This window comes from Eptesicus fuscus, chromosome 8, assembly GCF_027574615.1.
Source record: "Eptesicus fuscus isolate TK198812 chromosome 8, DD_ASM_mEF_20220401, whole genome shotgun sequence".
Taxonomy (NCBI): Eukaryota; Metazoa; Chordata; class Mammalia; order Chiroptera; family Vespertilionidae; genus Eptesicus; species Eptesicus fuscus.
The window spans coordinates 31666073-31693423 of NC_072480.1; positions in this window are offsets into that span (position 1 = coordinate 31666073).

Below are 27351 nucleotides of genomic sequence, written 5' to 3' on the forward strand. Positions count from 1 at the left end.
TGACAAATACCAGGAGTCTGCCCAAGGGATATATTGAGAATGGGTGAAGGTGAAAAAAGGGTGCTTGAGCCAATTTTAAATGTTAGATTTGATGTTAAATATAATTAGTAGCTTAGTGATTAAAAAGGGGTTCCCTGTGAGACAGATTAGTAAGCCAGGGCAAGTGAAATAGGGATACCAAGACAGATGATTAAGAGGCCAAGTAGTTTACGGCCATCTAGTGAATTATAAAAATCCTATCTTCTCCTCTCCAACCAGAGGATAAACACCTGAAATCACCCTACTCAGGGAGACAGATAACAGAAGTCCAATTAGTGCCATTTGTGCCAACCACACCCAATGACAAGGGAATAAATCTCATTATGGTTCATCAGCATAAAGCTGATAAATATTTTTATTGAGATCCTCCCCTAGAATTCCCACCTTTGGAAAAACACATAAAAACCTTAAGACAAAGGACTCAATGCTTGCTCTTTTCCCCCCACCTCACCTCCTCCTTCCCTTTCTTTCCCTGGCGAGCTCTCTCTGAAGTGTGCCTGTGCCTTTCCCTCCTTCTTCTTTCCCCCAGGCACGTCACCTTTGTCTTTCTCTCTCTTATGCTCCAACATCCCTTCTTTTGTCTCTCTAACTTATTTCCTGAGCCCATGCATCCCAGTTGGCTCACCTTGTCCTACCTGTGACTTTCTAAATAAACATTCTCTTATGATTGGAGTCTTGGCTCTGAATTCTTTCTTAGCCAGAACTAAAATATCAAGGTTGCTGAACTGAGGTCTAATCTCTGGTGTCATTTTGTTGCTAATATCTGGAGTCAAACTATTAGATTCATTACAAAGCTATAGGACTTGAGGCAGATTACATATCTATGTGATACAATTTACTCATTTTTTATTATTGATTTCAGACAGAGGAAGGGAGAGGGAGAGAGAGATAGAAACATCAATGTTGAGAGAGAATCATCTATCAGCTGCCTCCTGCACACACCTTGCTGGGGAATGAGCCTGAAACCAGGAATCAAACCTCAACCTTCTGGTTCATGGGTTGACCCTCAAGCAGTGTGCCACACCAGCCAAGCCAATTTACTCTTCATAATATGGAAATAATAATAGTCTCTAACATAATCATTTTTAAGATTAAATTGGATTATATAATATACATATAAAGTACTTAGAACAATGCTAGACAAAGGGACATTGATATAAATTTAACTATGATAATGTACATGGTGTATTAAATTAAGCATACCTTGAAAGGTTAAATTGATTTTTAAGTAGGAATATAAAGGAATAAATATTCATTTGTGAAACTTAACATATAACAATAAATTAAATTATCATGAATCAACTATCCAACTTAAGGGCTTGGATATTACCAATAACTTTTGAGAACTGAAAATATAATTCCCTGTCCCTGTGTTAAACAAAATTGAGGGACAGTTACATTTTTTCTGTCTCTGTTAATCTAGAACAGTCTACTCCCCATATATGTATATATTTTTGTTTGTTTTTAGTTTTCCATATCACAATTGTTCTTGCAAAGTTATAGTTTTATCCCATTATTTATGATATATCTTATGTTGTACATTTTTCCAATTGTTTCTTAATAATTAGATTCATGTTAAAAATATCTGCAAGAATACTTCATTGTTAACATTGTGTTTATCTCATTATATCACACCAAGAAGCATATCATTTTATCCTATTATTAGTGATGTTAATATTGGTCTCTTTGTTAAAATTATGTCTGCCACATTTCTCCATTTTAAAGGTAACTTCCTTCTTTATAATTAAAAAATGAATCCCTAGATAATTTGAGAATCAATAATCTTTTAACCAATGATTTTCTCATTCATTAACTATCTTTGTCTAAATCAAATACTATATTGGGAGTTTTAAATTGACACTTTTATAATTCTGTCACTTTTACCACATTTACTAGCTGGCATTTCATGTAAAGAAAAAGTGCTTCATTTGTTTCCTCCTCTTATCTTTTTCTTTGGTTTTTCTCTTTGTGTATCACTATGGATTCATACATTTCCTTCAACTGAAATTTACAGGTGAAATAGAACAGCTGTACTTTTATTTAAAAAGTTTGCAGAGAGCTACAGAGATGGGCTGCAATTTGAGTCATGTGTATGCCACAGAAAGAAAAAATAAATTATTAGGTAAAATCAAGCACTAGGAATCTATGATTATGATTAACCTAAAGTTGAAATATAATTCTTATGATTCAGCATCCTATAATAGAAAATGAGGAGACCATTATACATAATACCATATTATTGGTGGCTGAAACCAATAATTAGTAATGCTGCTCTTAATTGAGGTGACATTACTCCAAGAAAAAAGGAAAATCTTACTTAAAATATTATAAAAAACATTATTTTAGTGTGGAGCTAGATAGTGCTAATAATAAAGCACAAAATTAGTATTTGTTAAATGAATCTGTTATTAGATTTAGGTTAAAAATTTTACAAAGTTTGAAACTTAACTGGAACATTGAAAGTTCTTTTTCCAAACTACTCAGATTAAATAACACTTCAAAAGAATATTTACATAGGATTTAAAGCACAACTAATAATACAGTTTAAATCTTAAGGTCAAATGCCTACTGCTTGGCATTTAACATGCTGCTGAAAACTAAATTGTAATAGTAGTCACCAAATAAATGTTAGGCCTAGTTAAAACAGTTTATGTGCATTCAACTCTTTTAATTTTTACAACAACCCTATAAGAATTGGCATTATTATCATCCATGTCTTGCATGTGAGACCTGGGAGGAGACTGATAAGACTAGAGAGTTTAAATTGCCAAAATTCACGGAGATACATATTTAAATTACAAAGTCATATAAGTAATGGGTATTTCCTCATAATCCAAGTTTTATTTCTTTACCTAAACTCATAATCCCTGTGATATATTGCTCCCTGGCTTTTCATAGCAAATCTGCTCATCCTCATCTCCATTTTGGACCAATTATACCAACATTCTACCAGTCACTAAATATCCATACATTCTTAATTCTTAATTATTTATTTATTTATTATTTTTTAAGAAAACAATTTTAAATATAAGATTACATGCAATAAAAATTAATATTTCAAGAAAACTTATTTTAAATATTACCAAAACTGTACTAACAATATAATATCACAAAAGTTGTAGGAAATATTAAAAATCTGCAAATAACAGGATTACTTCTATTATATTCTAAAATATTTTTTTTCCTCTGGCTCTATTTTGGTTCATCAGTTTATGTTGTTCATTATATTCAACAAAGGAGTGAGATAATGTGATATTTACCCATACATTCTTGATAACTGCAGTACCTCAATCCCAGAAGTAATCCATAGTCAAGCCTCTTATATTTATCCAAAAAAAAATGTCACTTGGGTCAGTCCCTATTCCTCTTCCTTACTTGTTGGTACTATTTAAGTCATAATTGTTAAAAACCCAAACTATGTTTGTCTACACCACCACATTTTCTCCAATTTATAACCTATGAAGGTGCTCAACTGCTTATAGAATTAATTTCAGAATAGGACCTACAAAGCCCTGATAAATCTCCATAAAAAATGCCCCTCAGCTCCATCTCACCTCTTTCCTTGTGCACTTCATTCAAGTTTTTTAGTGCTACACAAACATGACATGTACTTTTTACACTGCCATCACTCACTTCTTGCTACTGCATCTACTGCATCTACTGCATCTACTGGACTGTTCTTCCCACCTATACATCTTGATGAACTCCTATTCAATCAAGACCTAACTCAGCCCTAGTCAGTTTTGCTCAGTGGTTAGAGCATCATCCTTCAGACTGAAGGGTTGTGGGTTCAATTCCTATAAGGGCATGTACCGGGTTGCAAGCTTGATCCCCAGTGGGGATGTGTGCAGGAGGCAACCAGTCAATGTGTGTGTCTCTCCTCCCCCTTCCCTTTCATGCTCTGAAAATCAATGGACAAAAAGTATCCTTGGGTGAGGATTAACAACAAAGAAAAAGGACCTAACTCAAATATTCTCTTTCTGAAAACATTCTGTTTATCTCTATCTCTATTTATATATCTATATCTACTCTTCCCCAGGACCTCATACACTGAAATATAATTGTTTCTTTACACACCTAACTTTTTTACTAGACCCTGAGCTTCAAATAAGTCAAATCCATGTATTTCAATTATAGACTATGTTTATTTTATTTTCATGCTCATTGTACTCAGCACAATATTTGACACAAAGAAATCGCTCAGAAAATATTTATTGGCTGATTGAGCATAAGCTGCCCCTTTTCCACAAGGGTCTATTATGTATTTGTTGGGGAAAACTCTTCAAAATGAACTATTAAAGAATTATAAATTCATAAAAAGCAATCATATCTTCTGGCAGTTATAATTTCCCTTTACTCTTCGTTTTCCTTTCCTTTTCTGGGGATGTCACTCAGGAGAAGACCTCTTTTTTCTTCTACAGTGTCATTGCTGTTACTTTTCCAGAATTGTACTATTTATTTTTTCCATTTTCCTCAGACAACAATAGCTGTAATAGATGAGTAGAAAGAATGGTCTTCCAAACACAAGAAAACATTTTGTCCTAGCATTGTATTTAGTCAGGTGTACTTGTTTGTCCCTAGTGGTGAGAGGTAAAATGCATTTCTCACCCAACCCTCACCCCCGGTCTATTTTAGTGATGCATCAATGCCAAAGGTATTTATACTGCACACATTAGAGAATTCAAATCAACAGTTTGAGAATACTGACCTATTACAGTAGTGGCTAAAACTTTTTGTGGTTGTGAAATCTTTAGGACATGACTCTATTACTTATAAACCTTAACATTGAATTCAATTAATTAATGGATACTCAGTGAGCATGAACCTGTGGCCGACCCTTTGCAAGCCATTCATAGGAATCTAAAGATGACATGCTACCTTTAGGAACCTCAAGACAGAGACTCAAATATCTACTACTGAAGCATTTTATACTATTCTCTCACACTCTTCAGCTAATTATTTTTTCATTTGCAGATAAGCCAAAAAGCAATAAATAAATAAATAAATAAATAAATAAATAAATAAAGAAATAAGAAAGAAAGAAAAAAAGTAAAAAAAGACAAAATTTGATTTGATTAATATTATCAGCAAAGCTAAGTAGAAGAGAGCATAAATTAATGCCTAAGACAGAATAAGGGAGATTTTTATCATTGATTTCTATTATTAAAAATAATCTGTATATTGACATATAAGAAAAATACAGGGATCTGATTAAAGCAGTGAAATAGAAAAATATTATAATATTCTTCCTATACTATCCTGGCTTTGTCTTTGGTTTCTTTTATCTCATTGTTTTTATGGACACTTTTCAACCCCCCCAAATCAGCGAAGTGCTGGTAAACTGACTATATAGAAATTTTAAAAAAAATTCCTGGGTTGTATCCTTTGCTAATGTCCACTATGTAAATACACCTGCTATGACCAACTTCAAACTCTAAATGTGGATTTGGTAACAAATGCTAAAATTCAGTTTTTACCAGTCAGCAAAATATGGCTCCCACTAACCAGTGGATTCCTTTCCCAGGTATGCGACTCCACACAGACACACCAACCTCTTACTCTTTCTGCTCCCACCAATGGATATTACATCAGTTTTTAACCCTCAGGTAATAACTGCAAACCTCATAAGCCAATTGAAATTATCCACAGTCATACATGAATATGTCATCTATTCCCTGAGTTGTATAGTTATTTGCTAAAATGGTTAAAAAGCTTAGAGAGATGTGGTTTAGGAAGATTACCATTTATATTTTTCATTGTTAAATTGTATCAGTTTAAAATGCATGCATTAATTTCTGATTATGAGACAGTAGGTACTATAAGCATTTTCTTTTTATATTTCATGCGATTGGGAAAAAAATCATTATTATTATTACTCAAAAGTTAATGCTTAAATAACTTCAGGAAAATATTTAAAAAGCAAAATGAATGTGAATTAAATTATTTAAATAACAATAAAAACAAAATATACTATAGACTAGTACTTTTTAAATGGTAAGCAACAATATGCATTGAATTAAAAAATATAAATTGGCCTTAGCTAGCTTGCTTAGTGGTTAGAGCATCAGCCTGTGGATTGAAGTTTGATTCTGGTCAAGGACATGTACCTGGTACCTCAGGTCTGATTCTGGTCAAGTACATGTACCTGGTACCTCAGTTGCAGGTTAGATCTCTGCCTGTGGGAGGCAACCAATTGATGTGTTTCATTATCTCTCCCTCTATCCCTCTCCCTTCCACTCTTTCTAAAAAATCAATGGAGAAAAGTATTTTGGGTGAGGATTAACAACAACAACAAAAAAATAGAAATTGGTTCTTAATTCACCCAGCTAGAGTCTGAAAAGATAATGTATAGTCACTGAAAAAAATGTTACAATGGCTTTCACAGATTTTGCCACATGAAAATGCCTTTAATAGAAATAAGTAAGAGAAAAATTAAATGGCTTAGTAATTGTTGGTTTTTCAAATGAATCACTTTTTTAGAGTGTAATGCATTGAGCAGATTTCTGCCCTTGGCAATTAAATTAATTGTGTATTTTAATTTTAATGCTTTCTAACTGCAATTCACTTTGCTCATTTAACACGCCCACTATAGTTCTTTAGACTGAGAAAGGCTATGACAAAAAGTCTCCATGATACCTTTCTGTATTTTGACCCTGGCTTTTTAAAAAAAATAAATTTCTGACCATTTCCTTAGTGGAGTATTAAATATTTATGCTTGTGATTAAATTACTTCATGTGTTCCACATTTTTTAATTGTATAAGAGCATAAGGTCAAGTTGTAAGGAATTCATGTATGAGAGACTTACTCATTACATTTTTTAAATAGTCTGGTAATTGCTAATACTTTATCTCAATTACTTGAAATAGTATAGCCTTTTCATTTCAATTGTAGAGATAGCATGCTCAGAAAACAATAAAAATATTAACCAATATAGAATTGGAATTTGTGGTTAGATTCTGAAAAACACATGCACCTTGTCAAAGTATGCCTCCTAAAAATCTATGTATTGGTTTTACTATCATATCTTTCAATTGAATCTCCTTTAGTTTTCTTCTTTTATATTAATTACTACATGGCCCTTGGTGCTTGATGCTGTACAGATGTGCAGCATCTGCGGGTTTGGGACTCACTGCATTTAGAATTCGGTGTGTGTGTGTGTGTGTGTGTGTGTGTGTGTGTGTGTGTTACTGATTTTAATCTTCTGTGCTCTTTCAAGACTGACTTTAATCTACAATAATAAAAGGGTAATATGCTAATTAGACCAGACATCTTCCGACATCATTCTGGACGTCCTTCCTGATGAAGCTGGGGCCTGGGTGCTTGTGGACGGCCTGGGGGAAGCCAGCCAGGGTCCTGTGTGCCTGTGGGCAGCCGGAGAAGGGAAGCCTGGGTCCCGGGTGCTGGAGGGAAGCCAGTACTGGCAGCTGGGGAAGGAAGGCCTACTCTTTTTTTTTTTTTTAAACTGTGATATTTTCTTTTTTATTTTCTTCTATATATTTTTTAAGTTTTTATTTATTGAATTTTAGAGAGAGAGAAGAGAGAGGGAGAGGGAGAGAGAGAGAGACATTAATTGGTTGTTCCACTTCTTTATGCACTCATTGATTGTTTCTTGTATGTGCCCTGACCGGGGATCGAACCTGCAACCTTGGCGTATCAGGACAATGCTGCTATCAACTGAGCTACCTGGCCAGGGCTGGAAGGCCTACTCTTGCACAAATTTTCATGCATCAGGCTTCTAGTACTAAATAAAAATCTCTCAGTGAAGAATATATATTTTTATAATGGTTAGTAGATATTGAATTATCTATTGTGTTCTGTGGTGTCCAAGTTTTGCTTATAGCATTAGAGTATGTGCATTCTAAAATAAGTACTATGCTTTTCACTTTTTTTTCTTGTTTTAACTGGGACTGGGTGAATTTATTATGCATGAGATTTTAATGTTCTTATCATTTGGAAGGAACAAAATATGTTTACTTTATGCTTCAGTTCCCCGGGGCCCTGTGTTTTGCCTGAAGAAGCTGGAACAAGACTGCTTGTAAAGAATAGACTGCCAGGTTTTTCAACAATAGAAACAATGGTCAAGGTAATTGTGACTTGCATTGAATTACAATGGGTTAGGATTTTAATGTGCCTTCATTTGAAATACTTAGACTACAGTGTTTATAATTCAACTAGCGACCCAGAACACGAAATTAGTGTGCGGCTATGGTCCCTAGGCCTGGCCTGTGATCAGGGCCATCTTCACCAGCTGCCAGCAGTCGGCCCCGCCCCCCACCCCACCCACCCCTGGTTCCCCATTTGCCATGATGTGATAGGAGCCTGCTGGCCTGGGGGAGGGACCAAAAAGTCAGCTGTTCCTGCCCACTCGGCAGCTCCACCCACACTGTGGGTTGCCCTTTGTGTGTGGAGCAACTGGTGGGATGGGGCCCTTGGCCTGGTGCTGCTCACATCGCCCCCCCCCTCCCCTGTTCCCTATTCGCCATCCGGTGATGGGAGCCTGCCGGCTGGGGAAAGGGACCGAGAGGTTGTCAGTGCGCCTCATAATGACTGGTCGAGTGGTTGTTCTGGTCATTCCACTGTTAGGATCAATTTGCATATTACACTTTTATTATTTAGGATAAGAAAATACCTATGAATAAAATCAAATCTTTTAGAAATGTCTAAAAAATTGTCCATTTTGCCAGATGCAAAGAATTTACAGCATTTGCAAAATACACACCATTTAGTGCTACATGAACTTGAACTGCACTATGCAGTTCTTGAAGACCCTTCCTATATGTCCATACATACATTTTTACATGCATTGTACCAAATAATTATTTAGGAAAAACTATGAATAATAAGGTGAATCAGAGTACTTATTAGAGATACCAGTCATACATTCTTGAATGATTATATAAATCCTTTATTTATTTTCTTTTAAAATTATTCTGTCAGTTAATAGACCTCCAACACAAAACAAAGGAAAACTCTACAGCAAAGATAGTGCAACATTGTATTAATAGCAAAACATAAAAATAAATCTTTTCCAGTGTTTCCTCTGTTACTGATTTCAAATGTTTGCATTTCATTGGCTCTGAAAGACTTCTATGAAGAAAGGGTGCCAGAACTAAATATATATGGGAAGTGGAGCCCCGTACATCCAATCCAGGGAGACTCATAACTCACAAATCAAATGTTCTGAACAATCTGCAGTGAAGAAAACTGTTTAGCTTTGTTTATCCCATCTTTTCACAAGTGTACTTGACTGGAGAATACTTGCAAATAACCACTCTAAGACATCCCATAGATACATATTCCACAGAAAATTCTTTCTAGGATGTTATTCAGAGCTAAGCAACCACTCCATTTGTATGTAACCTAAGTTACTTGCTAACCTTCTTACCTTTTCAGCAAAGAAATTGATGCAGATCTGAATTCACTTGGTAGAGGATTTATATGTGTATGGATTACATCTCCAAAATCCCATCTAGCCTCAATACATAAGGGCTGCCATGGAAGAACTCAACTTTTTATAGAAATGTGTTGCTCAATTTTGGAGGCATGTAAACTTTAGGCATTCACTGTCATATCAAAGACCTACACATGTATGAAAAATATTCAACCATCTGTATGGAGCTAGTAGAACTGACTTGAGTACTAATCTATCTAAGACTAACATGTCAGATTTCACAAAAGTTTAGCTTCCCTAGCTTAATTATAACTCTTCTGCTGCAAAGGAGTATGCAATTCCTCTCTCCAAGCTAACATGATCAGAATGAGTATCTTGTAAATGGCTGAAAAACTTGTGCCATATTTCACCCACAGCCTCCTGGGAGAGATAGCGCCAACACCTATGAAAAATAAAATGGATCTGGACTGGTGCAAACGCTCATCAAAAGGTGAGAATACTGTAGCCTTATCTCCCCACCATAAGGAAATCTGTGTTTTTGTGTTATGTATGTCAACCAAAGTTTACTATCTAATGCAAACAGGAGTCTACCATCTGGGTGTGGTAAAAGGAAAAACTTTATTCAAGTAAACAATTTGCAAACGGGAGAAATACAGGTACATCTTCTGTAAACAATGGGGCTGCCGCTTTTTTTTTTTTTAAATATATTTTATTGATTTTTTACAGAGAGGAAGAGAGAGGGATAGAGAGTTAGAAACATCGATCAGCTGCCTCTTGCACACCCCCTACTGGGGATGTGCCCGCAACCAAGGTACATGCCCTTGACCGGAATCGAACCTGGGACCCTTGAGTCCGCAGGCCGATGCTCTATCCACTGAGCCAAACCGGTTTTGGCAAGGGGGGCTGCCGCTTTTCATAAAGGAAGTTTCCACCTGGTTCCCCATTTGTGAATCCAAATCACACAGTTCTGATTGGTCCAGATAGCATGGTTCTGATTAGTTAGAATTGTGTGTTCTGATTGGTTGCTGTGGGCTGGCTTCAGTATATTGCAAATGAGGATATAGTTGTTGAGCTCTGATAGGACAGGGCAAGTCTAAGCCCATTGGTGAAATATGAGTCGACCCAGCTGGACTGAGCGCACAGTGTGGCAGGCTGAAGGTTCAGCCTGTAATCTTCCCTGACTTGCAGTTTGCTTGAAAGGCCTTGGTCCTCAATGGCTGCTAGATTCTTGTTATGAATTTGTGTCTAGTTAACCAGGAGGAGTCCTGCTTGGCAGATATATTCTTTCTCAAGGTCACACATGTATCAGATGCAATTTAGATATCTACACTAATAAAAGAGAAAGATGCAAATTGACCATACCTCTGCTACATGCACCAGCCAATCAGGAATGAGTATGCAAATTAACCCCAAAGATGGTGGGTTAATTTGCATACACAGGCATCCAGCGGCCTGGATCCTTGGAATATCCTCGGAACCCAGGGTGCTCTGAGCCTGTAGGCCCTGAGCTGCCGGGGTCCCAGAAGCCCCAGCCACTCCTAGCCTACCAGCCTTGGCCCAGATCGGCCAGGGGTGGGGCGGCAGAGGATTGAGCAGAGCCTGAGCGGAGTCGGGGATGGTGCCCTGCCCAAGCTGTGGCAGAGGCTTGATCAGAGCCGGGGAGCCCTGTCCAAGCCACGGCAGAGGCTTGAGCAGGGCCTGAGTGGAGCTGGGGGGCCCTGCCCAATCCACAGCAGAGACTTGATGGGAGCCAGGGGCTCTGCCTAAGCCATGGTGGAGGCTTGAGCAGAGCTGGGGGGGCCCTGCCCAAGCTGTGGCGGAGGCTTGAGCAGGCAGGGGTGAAGTAGGGGGTGCCAGCCTCAGCTTGCCAGCAGTCCTGCCTCTGCACGTTAGCTGCAGAAGAAACACCTTTTCTGACCACTCATTGGCTAAGCTCCCTGTATACCACTGGTAATATTCTTGGTAACTTGGGTAATAAGAATCCATGAAGGTGATCTAGGGCTTTTCCACCTCACTCCTGGAGGAAAAAATGAAGGTCCGCTGCTGGAGGGCTAAGAAATGTCATATCCTGCCCTAGTGGGTTTGGCTCAGTGGATAGAGCCTCGGCCTGCCAACTGCAGGGTCCAGGTTCGATTCTGATCAAGGGCATGTACCTAGGTTTCAGGCTCCTCCCTGGCCGGGGCCCTGGTAAGGGCTCATGCAGGAGGCAACCAATCAAAGTGTCCCTCTCACATTGATGTTTCTCTCTATCTTTCCCTCTTCCACACTCTCTAAAAATCCATGGAAACATATCCTCAGGTGAGGATTAAAAAAAGAAAGAAAGAAAGAAAGAAAGAAAGAAAGAAAGAAAGAAAGAAAGAAAGAAAGAAAGAAAGAAAGAAAGAAAGAAAGGTCATATCCTATGAAAGACACATCTTGAAAATGCCTAAAGAAAGTTGTCATTTATTCATAGTGAAGGGACTGGAGTCTGTGTTGATTAAAACACCTTGGCAGCTGCAGTGGCTGGCAGTGGCTGCAGCAGTGGGGTGATGGGGCTGGTACCTTCCCCTGATCAGCCCGGTCGCCTCCCGAAGAGGGAGGCCAGACTGAGGATTAGGCCCGCTCCCCACGGGGAGCGGGCCTAAGCCATCAGTAGGACATCCCCTGACGGCTTCCAGTATGTGAGAGGGGGCAGGCTGGGCTGAGGGACCCCTCTCCCCAGTGCACGAATTTTGTGCACTGGGCCCCTAGTATTTGATAATGTATATTAATTGTGTGTGTGTGTGTGTGTGTGTGTGTGTGTGTGTGTGTGTGTGTGTGTGTTTGAAAACTCCCAAAAGAAAATAACTAATTTAAAAAGGTTAGGTTTTCTAGGTTTCCACATTATTATGTCAAAATTAATAGCAAGATTATAGAGAAGGTTTCTGTAGGTCTTAGACCCTTCTACAGTTCCCGTCTCCTTGATATTCCTGTTTACATCAACATGAAAATACTGACTATAAATATATATATATATATAAAAGGTTAAGCAACTTGCCGACCTGCTGACCAGCCAGTAGGTATGAAGCGCACTGACCACCAGGGGGCAGACACTCAACACAGGAGCTACCAAGCTGTGGTGACTTGGCAGTGGTGGTTCTTGGGTGATGCACCCTGGAACCAGAGAAGAGGGAGCCCTATTCTGGGGTGCATCATCCAAGAACCGCCCTCTCACAATCCATGATCCCTTGGGGGATGTCGGAGAGCGGGTTTTGGCCTGATCCCCACAGGCCAGGCTGAGGGACCCCACCTGCCGGAGGGACCCTGCTCACTCTGCAGGCGCCCTTTGAGCCACAGCGCTGCTGCAGGTGAGGCCGGACAGGGAGGGACCGTGGGAAGTTGGCTCCAGGGGGTCTCCAGCCCGTCTCACCAGTCCCACCCTGCCGGCCACCTTCTAATTAATTTCCTTTCAATGTGAACGAATCCGTGCACTGGGGCACTAGTATAGATATAAAAAAGGGGGGTCACCTCAAGTGAGTGTGACTGCATCTGGGGAGAAAAGAAAGAGAACTCTTCTAATGAAGAAGGGAGCCCCTCCTTGTTTTATGAAGTCCCATATGTCAAGTTCAAAAGACTAATTTTTAGCAGAGTGAAGCCGATCCTTCTCACTCTGAATTCATCATTTCATGCTTTATAACATATAAGTGCAATGGAAAATTTGTAATAATTACTTTCTTGTCGTTTTGGGTTTCTTTTCTGAGGAGCCTCCAGGTGTTCTCTGAGATATACCTAGAAATACGCCAAGTCTTCACAACTCTATTTTAATGTGCTAGAAGGAAAAAAAAAATGGGGACACAATCTTTGAGGCCTTTTTACTCTTTCAGGCCCAAATGTACCGAGTGAAATCATTAAGATAGGGAAGTTTTTATGACACTAAAAAATAAATAAAAGGAAAAATAAATTTAGCCGCACAATAATATCTTCTCATTCTTCACCTTCATTTCTTAGGCAACTGCAGAAGTCATCTGCAATTAATTGTCAACCCCTCTGGGAGCGCTCAAAGTGAATAAAAATAAAAAGACACATTACAACCTAAAGGGTTTTCTGCTTTGTTGGGTAAGAACTCCTTTGGCGGTGGGAGGAATTTCATTGTAGGTTACTCAAATTTAGTTACTTGGGTGAGTACCTCCTTCCCAATAGGATGCAGCCTGGAGTATAAGCATCCCTGCCCAGTATCTACATGGTGTGAAAAGGTGGGAAATAAAACAAAAAAAATTAAATAAGGAGACTTTTCGCAGCAGATGAAACATAATGGAAAAATTCTATTATTGTTGATTTTTTACCATTTGATTTCATAAAGACTGTTGTCTCTTTATAGCCAAGAAAGATTTTTTTGAAGTACAGAAATAATTACAGGATAAAAGTTATTATTTTGTGTACATATCTACTTATTTTTGAATAAAAAAGCTTAAGCTGATAAATGTATGTGAATATGACTTTTGGAAGATCCATCATCAACTATACAGTTTTTTTTACATTTACTGTGAATTGGTTTTTATCTTGATAATGCATAAGAAAGCAATATCTGCTTTCTTTTTTAAGATGTAAAGAGGTATTTAACAAATAGAAATATTTTGGGGAGAATATATAGAAATATATTCTCAACATTTATTGTTGGTAATTTTTTCTAAAGAAGAACAAGAAAAATGTATTTAAGTGAAATGTATGATTTTGAAAACTTTATTTGAATTGATATCCTTAGTTTCCTTTGCACAAATTTGTTTTAAAGTAATGCAAGTAAGTGATTATTTGCTTTCCTTTTCCCATCTTTTAGAGAAGGTATCAGGCTGAAGCGAAATTAGTATCTAAAGAAAGGACTAAAGTTTTACCTGAGTTACATACTGCATAAAATTGAACCTTCACATATATGAGGTAATTATAGATTTGAAAAGTCATTAGCTATAAAGCAATATTAATTCATAGACAATCGATTATATAATATATAAAAGGAAAATCAAATTTTGTGGTTTGTCTCTTTTCTATAATGAACTCAAAAATATATCATTTAAAGATCCCCCCAAAAAGCTAGATAGAGCAACCATTGTTTAAACATTAACTCTCTAGTTTTGAGGAGATTACTTATCAAAAGTATTTTTATTTTCTAAACTCTTTGGGCTAAAGATTTCTGATGGTTGTTCTCTGTTCACAGTATTCCCTAATTTTCTTCCACCACCCTGTGACAATGCAAAAATAGTTCTTTCTTTTTATACTGTTATATTCCAAGTAGTTAAATTATGGACATCAATGGCCTGTTTTAAATGACAGTATTGACACTATTTTTTCTGGTTTACTTTTTACTCAACCTGGTTTTCCTCAGAAATCTCAACAGAGTTCTTTCTTTTCCAACTATTCCTTTTCTTCCTCTTGTTCAATAAAAAGGCACTGTCTTAGTCTAAGCCCTTAAGCTTTTCTCTCTTAACTGATTATAATGCTCTCTGTTACAAATATAGCATTTAAAAAAATCTCTTCATTAAATGAGTGTGTCTACCTAGAAATAAAAAGAAGTAGGAGGGTTTGGGGTTTGTTATTTTTTTCCTTTCTCAAGTGCTCCTAAAAAAAGTAGAGCATGCAGGAAGTATGGCATTGAATTATACTGAGACTTAATTAGGCTTTAAAACGATGAACATGGAGAGGGAGGTCACTATCTAAAATTGAAGGAATTTTAATATTTCAGAAATGGTTTTGTCCTTCCTTTTTGTACCAGTCTGTTTCTCCAAAGGACATGTGTCTTCTTTCATACCTCTCTCCATGCTACTTTCTAATATTTCAAAATTCTCTGGTCTCTTTGCCAGTTCTGCTTCACTCGTATTTTCTTTTTTTATAGTTATCTACAATATAGCTTTAAAATTAGAATATCATTTCAGGCAAAAGGAACTGATTTAAAATTGTTTACCTGTGAGAATTTATGTTAAGGTCAGCAAGTGGGGATACCATTTCAGAATTTGAAATGTGTTTGAAACTCCCATTGAGTACGTGTTTATGTGTGTATGTTTGTGTATATCACTGTACAAACATTGATGTATCCTAATTTACTTTAAAAAATTCTTGAGTATAGATACATAAGCTATAGTTAGTAAAAATAGAGATTTTGTACTTTTAAAATAATTTTATAATTTATTTATGTCTCCAGATGAAACAACATAGAATACTATTCTAGGAGAAATGTACATACATACATTTGTTCATTGTTCTATTTAAAATTGGAAATATTAAATAGCTTCCTACCACCCTGAGAGACAGGGCCATTGGAATGTTAAAAATAATATTGGATTGAAATAAGCAAATCAACTGTTTGAATTACAGTAGGATTTCAGAATAAAGGAGTGGGATCTTTTAGGCTATAAGTGATTGCATTAAAGCTTTAACCTTGAACTCAATGGATAAACACAAAGAAACATCCCTGATATTAGGTATGTAACCTATACAATACCTACAATGGAACACTAGGTGGCAATGTTTACTCACTTTTATTTTTAAATTTCAGCAAGTCAAAAGCTGTACTAGGACAAACTGAACTTTTTTGTCCTCAAGGTTATTTGTGCATCCTAAGACACAGAAAAATCCTTTCGTTTTAAAACTGTTCTGGTTTCTTTGTTTTGAGCTCTGCAGAGCTGTGCAGTACATCTCTGAAATATTGTTCTCAGTCCATTAATTGATCCTAAGCGGAGAGGGACATACTACAGAGAATTAGCAGTAGACCCAGAAAACAGAAAGAATTTCTAAGGAGCTAGAAAAAACAAACACCCATAATATATAACAACAAGAAAATACCTTGGAATTTGTATTCCTGTGATTTAAACATTGAGGGATGACAATAAATTATTTCTGAATCAGAGTCAATATGGTGAACTTATCTTTCTGATTTTGATTGATGTTCACAACTATTTAATAGGGCAAATCAAATTAAAAATTAAAAACACATTGATCAAAACAGTAAAAATCAAGTAAGTCCTACAACTGTATTCTAACTAAATTTCCTCTGCTACTTCTTACATTCAGATCTAGAGCTGGTCTTGGGATGTGTGTTGAGTAAAGTGACTTCCACAACTTCCTATGCCCTTTGGAGGGCTCACCTCCAACCACATACAGGAAAGGGAAGAGCCTCTGTTGGTGTTAAAGAACTCAACGGGTTCACTGCTTGGGGTGCAGTTCCAGAAGGAGATGTGGTAGTTTTGTTTACTTGCAGCAGGTAAAGAGACAGGGGATTAATATCCAAAGCTCTGTCTCCTCTGGCAAACTTAGCCATTGCTTATAAATACTATTTGGTTAATTGCATGTTGATTTCTTCTTTGCAGTTGGCTACTTTGCACCTAGTTGAGTTCCTGTGAGCTAGCTCATCCTGTTCACTACTGCATCTACAAAACACTGGGCTCTATTTTTACAGTTAGCAGGAATAACAAGTGGGACCATCCAGACCTCGAGACTCTTGTCCTGTCTAACATTGCTTTGCTGGAGAGTATGGGAAAGTTTCATGAGATCAGTTATTTTGGTTTTCTGGTGACTACTTCCTGCCACAGGCATCAAAAGTATTAAATGGAAGTGACCCAGGAATCCCCTGGAATGATCGTAAGGATTGACGAATGTTCTCCAGGGGAACTCAACTCCAGAATCATTGCCCTATGAGAATTCTAGTTAGGAAGGATTCCAACCTGGTTGTCACACATAGGATGTGTGTTTGATGATATTAGTAGGTTCACTTTAGACAAAATAAGACTGGATATTGTATCTTTTTTTAGTTTGCCCTAGAAATAGACTTGTAATCATTTATTTGCTTTCCCTATGTCCTCTGAATTTTATTTTTAATCATTGTAACATTTATTATCTTACTGTAATTATTTGTACCCTTGGAAGTGGGTTGAAAAGATGGCATTATGAATGAAAGGAGCTTCCAAACCTCTCAGAAATATAGTAAAAATCTAAGGAGAAAAAGTAGAGGAAAGAATTTTCATCCCAGATAGTTTAAGGGAATTAATGACTGCAAGCAATATATACATGCTGGAGCTTACTGAAAATAAGGCAGAGGCAAATCTCCTACCGTACATTGCAATTTTCTTCCATAAAATGCAAGGTGTTATGAGAGATCAAGAGTGAGAGGAGGAAAGCGAGGGAGAGAGTAAATATTAGGCCATCATTCATTTGTTTTATTAAAATTTTATCTCATGTATATACCATGTGTAGACAGTATCTTATATAGTTTTTCCTTGTTTTAAAACTACATAAAGAATCATGTATTTCTTTGTAATTTACATACACATTTTTTTAGTTTTTTACTGATTCTATATTAATTTTCCCTTAATATGTAAATCCACAAGTTATTTAGCTATTCATCTCTTGATGACTAACAAAATCCATAATAAAATAAAACTTGCTGTTTGACTAATTTCAGCTATAAGGCATAATTAGTGTTTTTGCAAGCCTTTTGTGATATTTTGTTCACTTCGTTTTTGAAGGAAATTTTTGTTGAAGACCATTTATGAATTTAGGGTGCATCCCATTAATGAATATTGCTATCTTAAACAAGGTCAAGATCATATACTACAGTATTCTTTCACTTGTGGCCACATACTTATACATATATATGTGTGTATTTGTCATTGAAGGTGCTGAATAGGAGGCAATGAACATGGGCACAAGGGATTCATATCCTCAACCACGAACATGTGCTTTCAGCATTGATCCATAACCCTATACCCTTTTCCTCTTTTGTGGTGAAATACAGGGAAGGGAATAATCATTGACATGCTGTGAGAATGATACATGAATACATAAATGTTTTATCCTCAAACTAATCCATAGTATTCTTGGCCTTGTGCCCTAGCAGCATCTTTTCTCTTTGATCATAAAACACAAGCAGAGAAATATGATTCTTGATCTGTTTTCATAAGACTTGCTAAGCTGTTAGGGGGAAAATAGTATGTTTAATATATATATATATATGTTTATATATATATATTTTTAAAATTTAAATATATATATATGCTTTAAAATTAGATAATCTATTTAAAATTAATTATAATCACTTAATCAACACTTCACCATTAGCTTATTGAATTTTGGTATCCTTGGAGTCTAAAATCTCAGGATCTCAAAGTATTTCTTGTCCTTTAAACAATTACAATTTTTAATTTTTAACAGTTTTATTAAAGTACTAGAGGCCCAGTGAACAAAATTCGTGCAGGGGGTGAGTGGGGTCCCTCAGCCCAGCCTGCCTGCCTGATCACACCTAACTGCCTCTGCCTTAATCCCACCACTGTGGCTTTGTCCGGAAGGACATCTGGAAGATGTCCAGTCTAATTAGCATATTACCCTTTTATTAGTATAGACAACTTAGAGTGATTCCTTCAAGTTTGAGGGTACAATTTGATGAGCTTTGACAAATATATGCAATGATGCAATCACCAGAGAAATCATGACATGAAACATTTCTATTAATTTGAAATTCACCAGTTCTGTTAATATCCTTTCTGCTTCAGGATTCAATACAAGTGTGCTAGTCTCTCAGTCAGCCATAAGAAAACACCATATAGACTGTGTGGCTTAAACAACAGGAATTTGTTTTGTACAGCTCTGGAGGCTAGAAGTCCAAGATCAAGGTGCTGGCAAGTTAGGTTTCATCCCAAGGCCCCTTCTCTTGGCTTCTAGTTAACTACCTTCTTGCCATGTGCTCATGCGCTCTTCAGAAAAAGCGATCTCTCTCCTTCTCAATGCTTAAGGCCACCAACTTTGTTGGAGTAAAGCCCCACCCTTATAACCTCTCTTTACTGTAATTACCTCCTCAAGGCCCTATCCCCAAACACAGTCACATTGTGGATCCAGGTTTCAACATACGGATTTGGTAAGGGATGCAATTCCGTGCACAATACCAGTTTATCTTATTTGTCATGCTTCCCAGTGCCCTCTGGGCTGTGATATTTTTCAAATTAATTTTGATTGTGGTCAAAGTTAAGGGTTGATGTTCTTTTTATTTTCTTCTTTCTTATAAATGATTGTGACTTGATTAGTTGAAAAGATATCCTTTCTCTATTGAGTTACTTTGCACTCAATTAAGCATAGACATGTAGGTCTATTCTGGATTTTATATCTTGTTTCATTTGTTAAATGTATGCCCTGATGCCAAAACCACACTCTCTTGATCCCAGTAGCTTTATTGACAGGATTGATAATAAGTATTTTGGGCATCCAACTTTGTTCTTCCTTTGAAATATTGTTTTCATTATTTTAATTTCTGTGAATTTATATTAAAGGTATCTTGTTAATGTTATAAAATAAGATTACTTTAGTTTTTAATGTAATTGCATTTAATCTATCTATCAGAGCAGAATTGACATCTTAACCATATTTTTTTCCAATTCTTAAACTTGGTACTTCTAACAAGATGTAATTTTTATTATTTTTCTATAATGTTTGTAGTTTTTATTGTACTGTTTTGAACAAACTTTAAAATATTTCTTATGAATGTTTAATGCATCTATAACTGATTGTTTTAATTCCAGTTTAATTGTTCATGATAGCATATAGGAATTGTTTATTAACCTTGTATTTTGTAACATTATTCACTAACTAATTTTGGTAGCTGTTTTGTAGATTTCTTATGATTTTCTACTTAGAAAATCATGTTGTCTGTGAATAAAGACAACTTTTTTTTTTAACTGTATGCCTTTATTTCTTATCTTGCCTTACTGCCCTAGCTAAGACTTACAGTGCATTGTTGAATAGGAGTAGTGAGAGTGAATATCCTGGCCTTGATATTCTTGCCTTAATGTTATCTGGAGACTTTTCAGAAATAACCTTTTCCAGATTGAGTGAGTACCTTTAAATCCCTAGTTTGCTAAGAGTACTTCTAGCAAATCTATTTAACTTTGCAAAATACATGAAAACATGTATTTTGTTTTGTAGTCTATTATTATAGTGATTTACATTCATAGATTTTCAAATGTTACATAAACTTTGCATTCCTAGGGTAAAAACCCACTTGATCATAATGTATAGTCCTTTAAATACATATTTATGATTTTGATTGCTAAAATTTTAAAAGATTTTTACATTTACACTCAGAGTTTTTTGTTTGTTTGTTTGTTTGTTTGTTTCTTGTAATGGGTTTGACTGGTTTTGGTTTCAGGGTATTCTGGGCCTATAAAATTATTTTTAAAATGTTTCCTCTTCTATATGTTGAAAGGGTTGTTGTGGAATTCTTATAATTTCTTTTCCTGTAAATTTGGTAAAATTTACCACTGAAGCTGTCTTGGTTTGGAGTCTTTTTTTCAGTGGCAATGTTTTTAATGATAAATTCAATGTTAAATATATATGAAGAGAATGCTTTTGGCGAACTATATTTTCTTGAGTGAGTTTTGGTAATATTTATTTTTTAAAAAATTATTCATTTGATACATTAAATATATTAGAATAAAGTTATTTATAATATTCCATTTTATCTACTTAAAATATGTATGATTTGTTCTTGTCCCTTCTTAAATTCCTGACATGGTGTGTCATCTTGCCTTTTTACTTAACTGATTGGTCTGGCTAGAGGTTTATTACTTTTAAAATTCTATTCAAATAACTAGTATTGAAAAGCTGGAAGCAGTTTAGATGATTGATTTAAGTCATATTTTTCTTTTATTTTCTAAGCATTAGTTTAGCTACATCCCATAAATTGTGTGTAGTGATTAATTTCCATTCATTAAGATTAAGTGAAAAGTATAGATTTTTTTCCTTGTGATTGCTTTAAATTACTCTGAAAACTTGACTACTATTTTACTGTCAAATTTAATACTCTAACAACAATCTTATTTTACCCTGTATATATTAGTGGAAAGGATTATTTGCCTTCTTGAGTAGGCCCTGAGCATTCCTGGTTCTAGGCTGGATTTAGATATCAAAAACCCACGTCCCCACATCATGGGTACAAGACAACTCAAACATGTCTTGTTGCAGTGAGAGGGCAGCTGCTGTCAGCCAAGTCTCTGTCTGTTACCTGGGTCCCGATTTGAGCTGTGCATGGGAAGCGAAGCAGCCATGGGGGCAGGAGACCTCCCTCAGAGGGGGTGAAGGTTTAGGCCCCTACAACGTTGGGGGGTGAGGGTCTGTGCTCCACCTCTGTTGACCCCCAAGTTCTCTCCTGATGGCCCCTCTGCGACTGTGCCTCTCTTAGGTTGTTCCTTCCCTGAGGAATCTCACCTGTCTCTGGCTAACCAGCCATCCTCCAGGGCCAAGCAGGGTGATGTGAGGTTCAGTTCTGTCTCCTTGGTAGCCTATGCTCCCGTGGCCTCCACGCCCAGCACCTGCCTTGGGATCCTCTCGCCTGCTGGCGGGGCCCTGGCACTGATCACATATCTTGGGGGACCCAGGTTTCTTCTCCAGGGAGGGCCCAGCTCACCCCACTGGGTGAGAGACAGATCCATGGTACCAGCCACCATGAGGCTTCAACCTCGGCATGAACTGAAAGCTCAGGCAATAGCTGTGGGCAATTGGATTGTGAGAAGAGGGTCCCTCTTGGCCAAAGGGCAAGAGGGGCCAATATAGAATGCTCAGGTGCCTTCCCAGGGGGCCCTCTACACAGTGGAAGGGATTAAACCCTTTCATGTCCTTTTTAAATTGCTGCCAGACATTCAAAGAATTGGTTTGTAAGTTTGTTTGGGATAATTGTACATTATGCTGTTGTAATTCTAAAATATCAAGAGATGTGTTACCTTTGTCTCCAAGCACCAAAAAGATGATTTTTTATTGATTCCCAAGGGTGCGAGGTACTATTATAGGTAATGGGGATAACACAAATCTGGGGAAAAATTATAATGACATTGTAGAATAATATCATGTAAGGATATTCTTTGCTCTAGGCCATGGCAATTCCATTTCAAACTGGCTGTCAATTTCTTTTTGTATAGACAAGGTCTTAGTTACATTTTCTGCACCTCTCTTTAATTTTACACAGAAAGGAGCAGTGGTTTGATTTTTGTGTCATACAAAAGGGAAGCTGGGTGGTGACCCCTGTGTAATTATACTTCCTTGCCCCACCCATGGTCCTCTTGGATGACCAAGGTGTTTGGTATTATTGGTGACTACATTAGGCAGGAGATCAGCCTACATAAGGGCTCTTACCCATGAAGGGTCAGGAACATAATTTGCCCCAGGTAATATTACTGTACAGCTGATGACTGCTAGCATGGCAGGAAAGACATTCTCAGGTGTTCTTGGGGTTCTGGTTACCTCACAATTTCTTTTTTATTTTTTTAAATTTTATTATTATTATTATTATTTATTATTATTATTATTTACATATGTGTCATTATCCCCCCATTACCCCCCACCCCCCACTCATGCCCCACTCCCCTATTATCTGTGTCCATTGATTAGGCTCATATGCTGAAGCATGTTTTTTAACTTTTTTGTTTGTTTGTAGTACATGTCTGCTGGCAATAAACTCTCAGTTTTTGTTTTTGAATAGTATTTTACTGAGACTACATTTCTAAATTGACTTTCTTTTTTTTTTTTCCAAACTATAAGAGAAAGTTTATTTAGAATGTCACAGAGGTGGAAGAAATGGGCTCAGGAAACAAGTTACAGAGGCAAAAGGAGCCCTTGGAGCTAAGGAGAGAGAAGGGTAAAGGTAATGCGCCTGGGGATGGGGATGGGGGAGTGGTGATGGGGAGGGGGAAGGCGCTGCTCTCCAGAAGGAGAGCTAGCAGGGTCCTCTGTCCTAAGGTCAACATAAGAACTTTTAAGAACAGGGATTTTAGGTGAAGTCCCTTTCCATGCTTTAAATCTATTATTCCATTGTCCTTTTATCTGCATATTTTCTGATGAGAAAAGTTCTTATTTCTTTGTTCTATTCTGTATTCATTGATATGTAATGTGTTTATCTCTCCCTCTCTCCACAATTATTTTTTATTTCAATATATTTTTATTGATTTCAGAGAGGAAGGGAAGGGGAGAGAAAACATCAAATGATGAGAGAAAATCATAGATCAGCTGCCTCTTGCACCCCCCCCTCCCCTTACAGGGGATTGAGCACACAACCTGGGCATGTTCCCTGACCAGAATCGAGCCATGACCTCCTGGTTCATAGGTCGACCCTCAACCACTGAGCCACACTGGCAAGGCTCCACAAATCTTTCAAAAACTTATTTTTATCACTTTTTTAATGCAATTTGATTATGGGGTGCCTTGTGGCCTATTTCTATTTTATTCTTTAATGCTCTTCTAAGACCTTTGCAAGATTACAGTTTTTCTGAAATTTAGATACTAGTTGGCCATTATTTGTTAAATTTGTTTCATCATTTTTGTCCTCATATCTTTCTTTCTGGGACTCCAATGTTACATATTTTAGATAACTTGATATTTTTTTCCCCATGGGTCTCTCATGCTTTGATCATTTTTCTCCAATTATTTTCTCTGTCATTTTTCCTTTGTGCCTGGTTTTGGATAGCTGTTATTTGCTGTTATCCTATGTTTGTTGACATTTTCTTCACCAGTATCTATTCTTGTATTAATCTCATCCAAAGTATATTTTTTATTAGATACTAGTTTTTTAACCATATGAGTTTTATATGTGTGTGTGTTTTCTATAACTTCTGTTTTTCCTCATATTGTTTCTGTTTTCCTCTACTTTCTTGGACATATAAAGCAATTTTATAATTGACTAGAGTCCCGGTGCGGATTCGTGCATTGGTGGGATCCCTCGGCCTGGCCTGCACCCTCTCGCAATTCGGGACCTCCTCAGGGGATGTCGGACTGCCAGTTTCGGCCCGATCCTCACAGGCCAGGCCGAAGGACCCCACTGGTGCACGAATCCGTGCACTGGGCCTCTACTATGCATATGAGATCTTTGGTTAATCTCTCCCTGCCCTCCCTCCGCCCTCCCTTCCATGAGATTCATCAGTCTGTTCCATTTTTCCATGGCTGTGCGCTGAGCGTCTGCCCCCTGGTGGTCAGTGTGTGTCATAGCTACTGGCCGAACAGTCGAGTGGTCGAACACTTAGCATATTAGCCTTTTATATATATAGATGTTTTAATATACTTGTGGTCAGAACTATAAAGGGAATGAGATTTTACCCCACTTTTGAGCTAACAAGTTGGCTTGCCACTGTTTTATGGATGACTTCAGAAAACATGATACTTATAGAGCATAAACCATGGACAGTTTAGTACTCACAAAACTATCAGCAGCCAGAGTCTCTGCATCTTCACCCCGGCTCTTCAAGCCCTGTTGCCTCCAGGGCCATGCAAAGAAGGTTGGATGACACCTGCACACAAAATGTGCTGTATTTCAGGGGATGAACCCTGAGTTGGGAAACCTGAATCATTTTTAATAACAGCAGGCTTCCTTCAACAGAAGACATTTATTATTATTGTGGGCATTGAAGATGCCTGTGCTTTGTTTTGGAGAGAGACACTGTCTCTATCTTTCAAGGCAACAGGGAAAACTAACTTTCGCTCTGAAGAGAGAAAATGCCTGTATCACCAAGGCTGTTCTTTTTACAAACATTATTGGAAATATGGTCAATACCAAAAAGCAATCTGGGCACTTTACTCACAAGACATGCAGAAATATAAGGGAGCAATGGAAAACAATTACTTCCCAATATTAACATTAATTCAATTTTCCTGTAATTGCTGGGGCAACATATTGGTTTTTCTACTCTCCATGGGTCATATTTTCCTGACTTTTTTGAATGTCAGGCAATTTCTGTTTGGATGCCAGATATTGGATACTAGATTTTGTTGCACTGTTTAAAGTGTTGGACTTTGTTTAGGCACACAGTTAAGTTTCTTTGAGATCAGTTTGTCCCATGAGAGACTCACTTACGAACTTCATTGGGTCTGCTCCAGAGGTCTGTTAGCCAAACTATTGAGGCAATAGTGTTCTAAATATTCTCCCAAACTTCCTGTGTATTAAGAGACCTTTCCATTTCAGCTATTGGGAGCATGAGCTATTCCTTGATTTGTTTGACCTAGAAATTGTTTAGACTATTGCTTTCTGATAGCTATTTCCTGGCCTCAGATACGGCTCCTCTCATGCATGCACTGATTAGAACACAGCCAGAGGCTCAAGGGGACTCTCTGAAGACATCTGGACGTTTGTTTTTTTCCTCCTCTTTGCTCAGCTACCTTCTTTCCAGTACTCTTCCAGACAAATTCTGTCTTCACCCCCCTGAACTCTGATCTGTCTGCTTAATGCAAGTCTTGGTTGGTCTTTTTTCTCTCTGTGTGTGACCTTGAAAACGGCCTGCAGGCTGTCAGCTGAAGCAATTGTAGAGCTCATCTCATTTGTTTTCCTCCTTTCCACATCACACTCCTCTGCTGTCTTTTTTCAATGTGTGAAAACTTTTATTTCATATATTTTACTTGTCTGTCTAGTTGTTTAAGGGAAGAAGGTAAATCTGCTCCCTGTTACTAGGTCATGGCTTGAAACAAAATAATCAGAAAGGTTTTACTTGTCTCTTGTCTTTTTGCTAACACCCATGTTTTGGAACATTGTTACCAACTATAGTCACCATGTTATGCCTTAGATTCTCAAAACTTATTCATCTTATAACTTAAAGTTTTTACCCTTTATCCAACTTCTCCCTATCATCCTGTCTCTCCATCCCCCAGCCCCTGGTAGCCATGTTTCTGTTCTCTGCATCTATGAGTTCAAATTTTCGTTTAACATTCCAAATATACTGGCAAGTTATACCCTGCAGTATTTGTCTTTGTCTGTCTTGTTTCACATATAATAAGGCATTATTTTAAATATGAAACAGTAATCAGAATAGCATGGACACTGAATAATCAGAATGACATCAGCCTTAGGATCACACATGTGTGTACCTGGAAACAGTATTTTTAGTACACACACACACATCCATAAGTGTGTATTTACATACACACTCAAGGCACGATGCAGGAAATTCATGTAAAAGTAGGCCTTCCTTCCCCTGGCTGCCGGCACCAGCTTCCCTCTGGCACCCGGGATCCAGGCTTCCCTTGCAGCTCTGGCTTCATCTGGAAGGTAGTCCAGAAGGACGTGTGGTCTAATTAGCATATTACGCTTTTATTATTATAGATACATACACACATATTTTTCATTACTGAATTATTTTCTACATTAGAAGTAAGCCATCCAATATGGTTGTATATTTACTCTAATTGCATATTAATATGCCACAATTTAACTCATTTTTACTTATATATATATCAAATACAATGTTGACCTTACAAAAATAATTAACTCCTTTTTCATTATTTGAAAGTAATTTTTTTTCATTGAAAGTCCTGTTGTTTCCATGTTTTCATATTGTGTCTTTAAAGTTACAAAACTGGAGGTTCTCATAGGTCTTACCATTCTAAAGTTCAACAACTGAGGAGTAATTATGAATCTCAAGATAAAATAAATATGATTAAACAGTCCTATCTAATAAAGACGAAATATGCAAATTGACTCACTCCATGACAAAGATGGCGGCGCCCAACAGCCAATAAGAAGGAAATATGCAAATTGACATGACAAAGATGAGAGCAGCTGGGCCTGGACGCTTGTGTTGCCGCCATGGCGATGACACAGGTATTCCACCCCGCCCCGGCCACTCTGGGCCTCTGGGCAGTGCGCACAGGTGCAGAGCAGCGGGGGAGGGATGGAACGCATTCTATGAAGGGGGCGCGGGGAGTGGAGGGAGCTACAGGAGGGCAGCAGGGCCAGAGCGAAGGCGGAAGGCGGTGGCCAGAGCAAAGGCCTGGGTCCCAGGTGCTGGAGGGAAGCTGATGCTGGCATCCAGGGGAAGGAAGGCCTATTCTTGCACAAATCTTCATGCATCAGGCCTCTAGTCAGTATATAAAGCATTCTTTCTACATTAAAGAATTCAAGGGGTCCTATGACATAAAAGCAATTTGAAAAAGTTGTTTCTCTGAGAAGCAACTTTCATAA